Raw genomic sequence first — 8,690 nt, 5'->3', positions numbered from 1 at the left:
ATCAAGACATTCCCGCACTTTCTCTACAGATGCTTTTCACAGTCTGGCCTATGGTTAGACACTATTTTCCATGAGTTCTGCTAATTTTCCTTCTTGAAATGGATTAGCACAATTTCCATTTCCCCATACTGACATTAACATTTTACAACTTACTTTACATATGCACTATATGAAATAAAATTTTATTTACTAATTGATTGCTGTCAGACATTGCAACAGCTGGAGAACTGTTGATTATTTAGTCAGACTACATTCAAAAGCAGTATTCACCTGCTAAAAAAAAACTGCACTAGTCTCAAATAATGTACTATAAGCCCATTTGATGTTGCTGAGGCTGTGTAACAATGGGTGCTGTGTGAAGATTAATACAGGAAATATAAATCAACTCCAATGCTGTTTTTTCTTCTATTAGATTAATGCTAAAATCATCCTTATTAGCTGTTCTACTGACTTCTTAACCAAATGCAAAATATTTAGGCTCAGATACAGAAAAACAACATCTTGCCCTTTTTCTGGAGGTCAAAAATCATTTTGCCTTGGATCACTGCAACCCTGTCAAGCTGGTATGAAAACATAATTTGCAAAAGAATGAAATATTAAAGTATCGCATGAACAGGCCTCAGCTTCGGAAATAAACACACACACATTTTCAGAACCGCTTGTCCCATACGGGGTCGCGGGGAACCGGAGCCTACCCAGCAACACAGGGCGTAAGGCCGGAGGGGACACACCCAGGATGGGACGCCAGTCCGTCGCAAGGCACCCCAAGTGGGACTCGAACCCCAGACCCACCAGAGAGCAGGACTGTGGTCCAACCCACTGCACCACCGCAGAAATAAACTTAGTAAAAAAAAAATATTTCAGAAAATGATTTTTTTTTATATCTGAAACATCGACTGACCCCATGTAGCTGGAAAGCTGATGCAACGTCACCTGGTGCTGGTAGTTCATGTATCGTTAAAGTCTTGTTTCGAATGTAAAAAATATAAATATTCCAAATATTGTATTTTGTGCCTTGCATAACAGACCTTGTGGAAGGCACTGTGATTTCAGCAGTATTGAAGGTTATAAGGTTATAAAGGGGGAACGGGAAAGAAGCTAATGAGAAAATATGAAACCTCTCCTTTTTCATCCTTCAAAGGCCCATTCACTCAGATACGTAAGCAAACATTATACAGGAGAGAGACCCAGTATCTCTAACAGACACTTAAACTGGATGAATGGTTCTTATTATGCCTCCTTTGAGCGTGGATTTAAAGATCAAGGAAATGAGGGTCATGAGATGACATAGCGTGCAATCTTCCTCGACTGCCCCCCCCCACCACCACCACTACCATCGCTGTTTACAGTTCCAGACCTAACAAGAGCCAGCGTGCCACTGGAGTGTTCTAGAACAGAAAACAGACATCCCATAAACACTGTCCACTTTCCCCCATGGCGACTCCCATGAAAAGGAAAACAAGGCCTACAGCAGTAACACTTTAGGCCTGACAGAATGTCCAGGCTGCTAAGTATTCCTCTGTTTGCTTTTATATTGATATAATCATAGCTTGAAACCAGCTGGGACATCAGAGCTAATGATGCAGGACACTCATATACTACAATCACATACACACACACACACACGTCGTCTGAAGCTGCTTGTCCCAGGCAGGGTCACAGTGAGCCAGAGCCTAGCCTGGCAACACAGGGTGCAGGGGGAGCAAACACACCCAGGATGGGACGCCAGTCTGTCACGAGGCACCTTAAGCAGGACTCGAACCCCAGACCTACCAGAGAGCAGGCCCTGGTCAAGCCCACTGCACCACCGAGCTCCCCCCTCTTCTGCAACCACCCTCTTAAATAACAATGTGTTCCCTGCTTGCAATTTTGATGCTTATTAATTTTAAATTAAATAAAACATGGAGAGAAAAACTATTTTTCTGCTATGAACTGCCACAAGAGGACACTATTTGCCACATTTAAACACTTTCTAATGCTTTTAGCTCAGATTATTTATATATCATTTATTGATTTAGCTGACTCTTCTTTCCAGAGAAGCTTAAAATGTGAGGTGTTGTATGCTAAGCTATTTACAATTATTTGTCCTTTTATAAAGCTGGGTACTTTCATTCTAACAATTCAGGGTAAGTACTTTGCTCAAGGTTACTACAGCATGAAGAGTGGAACCAAACCTGGCTCTTTTAACTGAGAGGTGGCAGCTCCAACTGCTATGCTTCATGTTGCCTTCATTGAGTTTTGTTTGTAAAAAATATGGTTGAAAAGATTAGAATATAAATAATCACAATGATCTTGCAAAATCTATAACATTTAAAAAATGTATTTAGGTGTAACTGCTACTGTAATTTCCACTGCCCAGGACTGATATTCTCAGATCATTATTTTCATAGTGGTGTTAAGCATCTCTTATTTATATATTTTTATTTGTGCTTTAAATAATAACTCAGGTGTTAAGACCAACTTTAAAAAAAGAAAAATAACATAAAACATTACCGCTTTTGATGTCTGTTTTCTGAAGTGTTGCAGTGAGCCACACATTTCTGCCCTTGGTATAAGTACAAAGTATATCTATGTTGTATGCACATTACAGATAAAAATAATACTATGAAATAACAAAATTGGGAAATATTTTATTTATTCCATCTCTTACTTCAGCAGAGTATTTTCAAAAGAAAAACATTTTCATAAACAAAAAGACAGTCTTTATATGCAGTCATTTCATTAGTTTGGGCCTGTGAAGACAGAACAAATGAATAATTTACTACTAAAAGAAAAGTAACAGCACGAAAAGAAATGTCAGCTAGCTGGTAATGTTGCAGTTAGAACTGCTGTCTTTAGACATAAAGGTTACAGGGTCAATTCCCACCTCTAGATGAAGTACCTTTGAGCAAGGTACTTACCCTAAGCTGAGCTGGTAATATTCTCCTGCTGTATGAATGGGTAAGTGATTGTAAGTTAATTTACAGAAAAGCCTCTGCTAAATGTAAAAAAAATATGTGTTGATTTAAGGAAAGACCTTGATTTATTCTCGCAGACAATTATTTCTGTGGATCCTAAGGGAAAAATAGTTTGGAGGAGCTTGAAAAGTCTGTTGGACAGACAGCACTGAATGGAGACAATCCTTACTTAATGACATGGAGGGTGTGTGTGTGTGTGTGTGTGTGTGTGTGTGTGTGTGTGTGTGTTAGCCATTTACTTTGCAGGGCTGGGAGCGTGCAGTAAAGAGAAGAGACGTGTAGGAGCACATAGTAGGTGGAGAAGCTCAGGACTCCAGCCAAGCGTTGTCTGCCAATGTGCCCATGAGGGGTGTGGGTGTGGGAGGGCTCTGACCCACACAGGACACCCCAACTGCCCCCAAAACAATCCAACCCCTTACCATGTCCAACAATATACATATTTATTATTACAGCTATTTCACTCACTGGTGAATGTCAGTAGAAAGTACTTTATCTTCCATCACATTTTTTTCCAGCAGAAAGACATGTTTGCCTTCCAGTTTCAGAAAGGGATATGAAAGAGGTCTTATATTTCTTAATAATAAACTACAGGACCATTGCTGAAAACATTTCAGTTTGGTCAGTCAGTGACATGTAGTCATGTTCAGTTTATGATGAGCGGGGAAAAACAGGGTGGCATCATGGTATTACAGATGTTGTTAACCTTTTTAAGTGTCTTATACTAATTTCAAACAGTGTAAAATAAGCATCTGCAGTGATTTACCCATTAATACAATAGATCATTTTACTGACGAAATTCAGGGTTCTTACCCTGTTCAAAGATACTATGGCAGGATTCAGGAGCCAAACACATGACCTTCAGATCAGCAGTGTTAACCATTGTACTACGTGCTGTCCCCATCAATGATCATCATTGGGGCCTTCTAATCAAAATAAATACAGATATTTTATGATACTTGCAACCTTTATATCTAAAAGCAATAGTTCTAACTGCAACACTTCCAGCTAGCTGAAATTTCTTTTCGTGCGCTTACTTTTCTTTTAGTAGTAAATTATTCATTTGTTCTGTCTTCATAGGCCCAAACTAATGAAATGACTGCATATAAAGACTCTCTTTTTTTGTGAAAATGTATTTTGTTTTGAAATACAGTCGAACCTCAGTGAATTTGGCCCTTAACTAATGAGGTTCTCTATTTTCAAAGATCTGCAGAATTGAAAATAATGTGGTCACCAAGCAGACCTATCAGGTGTCCGCTGGGATTTGTTGTTTGTGCCCTTTGGCAACATATGGCTTCCTTGTGGTACATTTTTTCATTTTCCAAGTCATAAAAGTAAGTCGTTTTGCTAAGTCTACCCAGAGCCTCTGTGTTAAGGAGACACTTTCGTCATCCCGATCCTGAAGACTCTTTGACCTTAAAATACACACACACACACACACACACACACACACACACACACACACACACACACACACACACACACACTGAAACCGCTTGTCCCAAGCAGGGTCACGGTGAGCCGGAGCCTAACGCACCTCAAGCGGGGACTCAAGCCGCAGACCTGCTAGAGAGCAGGCCCTGGCCAAACCCACTGTGCCACCGTGCACCTAATGACCTTAAAATAGAATATTTCAAATGCTTTTTGAACCTGTACCTGTTAACAACGCAGATCTATGTGAACCCTATATCCCGAGGAAATGCAGTATTATATACTCATACTTCAGAGCAGGGGTGGCATGTAGTCTGATTGTTATTCACCTGAGCCTACAGTTGCATGTTCAAGTCCCAACAGGGGAACTTGTGTTGTCCTTTTGATTACAACAGCTCTGTAATGTGGTATGGTGGGTAGCTTTGGAGAAAAGTGTCTGCTAAATAAATAAATGTAAATGGCTTTATTGAAACTATGCCAGATGGAGGGTTGACTGTATAAAACATGGGCTGATATGTAAAACGCTCCAGCATGTACTATCCATTTATTTGTTATCAAAAACTGCGTATTCAGTGCAGGGTCCCAGTGGATCAGAGCCTATCCCAGTAACATAAGGAATGAGGCAGGGTACATATCTACTGCAGAGCAAGATTTAAAAGGATAATACTCTGAGGATAACTAAGCAGATATACAGTATGAGCTCCGCTGAAGATTTCACCTCCCCCAGACTGCACTGCAGTGACCACTCTATGGCTTCATCTGAGGATCCCCTGCATCTGCTGGAGCAGAAGAGGCGCTGCAGTTCATCAGCCCGAAAGCTTCAGTCTGACTCTTGGCCCCTTTCATCCACTGAGGGTGCTTTGCAGAGATCTAGACCCGGCATGCTTGTGCATGCAGCTGCAACAGGCTTGTCAAATGTGACAAGGGCAGAGGGTGTGATGTTCTCTCTCCTTTCATTAAAAGTCAGAACCTGAAAATACGGTTAAGTGGGTGCCGTTCTGTCTTCCTCCCACAACCATTTTTTTTTTTCTTTTATAGTGCAAAATATTTCCTAAGATTGGATAGTACCAAGGGGGTAATAAGGCACTCATGGATTCCGTGTTTAGCACTAAGACGACTAAGATTCATCTCAAGCTGCACAACCCTTCATACCACATGGCCAGCTATAATCTCTTTATTGTAAGGCCTTTTTCTAGCCGGCCAACATTTCGAGTTTGAACAACAGATTTTTTGTGCTGATCCCCAAGATAGACTGTGGGATTTTGCGCGACTTCATATTGAGAACTAAAAGTAAAATGATGCAAAATAAAGTGGCCCTTCTTACTGTGAGTTTGGAAAGGTTTCAGTGAATTAAAACAATTGATATCTGCTGCTGGACTGGCCATTGTGCTGGTTGTCCCAGACTCGGAACGAAAAATATGAAAACCACCCTATTTGACCCATGAGTCAAGAGAAAAATGACACACAGATTCATAGCTGAGAGGAATTGAAAGTAATTAAAGTTTTATGACAAAATATTTTGTAAATGAGCCCTCCTAACTCTCGGCTAGGATCGAAACCAAACCCACACAATTTAGCCTCTGGTTTGTTTATACAGATCAAGACATTCTGTTTTTTTCAAGGTAAGGATTGTGGGAACATTAAGAAATAATAATTGAAATCTTGCACAAGTCAAAAGTCAGCTAAAGAAGAAAATTATGCCTTTGCTTCACTGTGTTGGAGTGAAGAAGGTGACATATACCAAAACAGCACACGTCATAAACGTGCAGAGAACAATCAATTTGTTCTTTCAGGTGACACCTTTCTCAGTTAGTTTTGCATATTAAGTTACTTACTGATCCAGTGAGGTCATTTTTACAGCAGCAGTCCAGGATAAGTATCTGGTTGGGGTGTTCTGCACCAAGAGTGGGAGTTTGAACCCAGATACCTGAAGTGTAAAGCAACAGTTTTAAGCACTACAGTGTCTGCTATAGGTATGACCCACAGTGACCCATTGCTATTGTACACTGAAAATTAGCCAACCCAGCACTAGTTAATTAGCAGGAAACATATTAGCTTATCATAGTGAGCCATATAATAATAATAATAATAATAATAATAATAATAAGAAGAAGAAGAAGAAGAAGAAGAAGAAGAAGAAGGTCTGAGTGACAGAGAGAGTGTGTTTCACTGATGTATGGATGAGTGACTCATTGTAAGTAGTGTATCTAGCAGTGTAAGTCACCGCGGTGAATAAAGTCTGGGCTGGTAACACTATATAGAGTTCATTGGAAGTTGCTTTGGATAAAAGTCTGCTAAATAAATAAATGTAATAATAATAATAATAAGAAGAAGAAGGCGAAGAAGAGGAGGAAGAAGAAGAAGTGTGTGTAGGAGCTCACAAAGAGGGCAGTGTGTAAATTACAACAATTTATCCTTAAATAGAAAAAAGCAAATGAATTTCTCAAAAGTTATGCTACAATGTTTCTGTAAAGTATCTCTCTGTCTAGAGGAAAATCTGTACTGATAGTGCCATATAGTCCACAGCTATACGGTGTGCGGGCCTGTAAAGACGTGGTTTTTAAACGGACAATCTAGGCTGAAGGTATAATTTAGTTGAAGAGAAGAGCTTCACCTGTGTGTAGAACCACCCAGGTAGACAAACACTGCCTCATACAGAGATTGTACACTAGGGGGCACTATTTACTTAGAAACAGAGCTGAAGGGGCTTCCTGAACTGCATGTCATATACATTACATATTTGGAATGGAACACACACACATTTTCAGAACCGCTTGTCCCATACGGGGTCGCGGAGCCAACCCGGTAACGCAGGGCATAAGGCCAGAGGGGGAGGGGACACACCCAGGACGGGACGCCAGTCCGTCGCAAGGCACCCCCAGCGGGATTCAAACCCCAGACCCACTGGAGAGCAGGACCGTAGGCCAACCCACTGCACCACTGCGCCACCGCACCCCCTCTGGAATGGAACACATTACGATAAATCTGAAGAGAGTCAAAAAAAAAAAATACAGTTCAGAAATTTATTTAATATAAACTTCTAGAAATTTCTTTTAAAGATGCCAAGGTAATGCATGGACTTTGACTATTTGTACAATTAAAATCACTAGTCATTGATCAATTCATATTTTGTAAGCCTGATTGTTAGTTTAATAAATGTTCAGTGGACATTTCTGACCATCTTCCATTACACAACAAAGGACTGACTGTGTTCTTACACTTGTACAGTGACTTTTGGGCAATAATTTGGTTAGCGGCCTTCAGTTACTGATTTATGGGTTTCACAAAAACTGTAAAACTGCACTTGATGCAACATTTTATATGTCAAGGAATTGATGTGAACAAGGCATCAACACATGTTTGCAGGTTAAGGCCCATATCTGGCAGAAGGAATGAGCTCCCTTCATACAGTAGTCTTGTTCAATAACAGCATTCTGCAGCAGACACTTGGCTGACAACTCCACAGCGGGACATTGGAGAAGTTTCCAGGTCAAGTTCAAGTATGACAATGGATAACAGGGCAGTTCTAGGACACTAGGTCACAAAGACAGCTGTGCTCATGGGAAACAGATGCGGAGTGGGTGACTCTCTGACAAAATACAGCGGGTAACACGACAGACCGGACCAACCCTAAAGTAATAAAATGCAGTTAGCAGAGATTTTATTGTGCAGCGTCGAATCTGACGTACTTGGTGGATGCGACCACTTCTGGGATTAATTACATTCCCAATAACCTGGCCCGTTACTGAGCAGCCAGAGCCGCCAGAACTGAGGGTCTGATCTCATGCTTAGTAAAAAAAAAAAAAAAAAAAATGAACATGTCTTAATTCTTTATGGCCGGAGCACGTAATCTGCGCTGGGAAGTGTATTCCTTTTGAGGAAGCGTGCGGTCTGGACTCCGCTAAAGGTCAGCGCTGGACCGAGTTGTTTCTGAGGGCAGAACACAAACAGGGGAACAAAGAAATGCAGTCTTGTGAGCGTCAGGGCTGATAGGCCCTGATCTGGCACAATGCGAAAAAACACAAGACAGCGTGTGGTTCTTCGACCGGACATTGTTCATTCATAAGCAAGTCCGTCTTGCAGCTCTCATGAGTCCTGAAACCCCCTGGAGTCCCCAGAGGTAAATATTAAGCACATAAACTACTGTTTTGCATTCAAAATCGGCTTCATTTACTGTAGATAAAGTGCCTTGCAGTCTGGATCTGTGTCATTTTGGACAGATAAACAGATATTTATGAAAAATATGAAAGGCCACAGCAGGACTGAGATTTTATAGTAAGGCTCCGCTGCCAGTTGTTGGGAATT

Source organism: Scleropages formosus, chromosome 12, assembly GCF_900964775.1.
Source record: "Scleropages formosus chromosome 12, fSclFor1.1, whole genome shotgun sequence".
Taxonomy (NCBI): Eukaryota; Metazoa; Chordata; class Actinopteri; order Osteoglossiformes; family Osteoglossidae; genus Scleropages; species Scleropages formosus.
The sequence above is the reverse complement of the archived record's forward strand: the minus strand, read 5'-3'. Positions refer to the sequence as shown.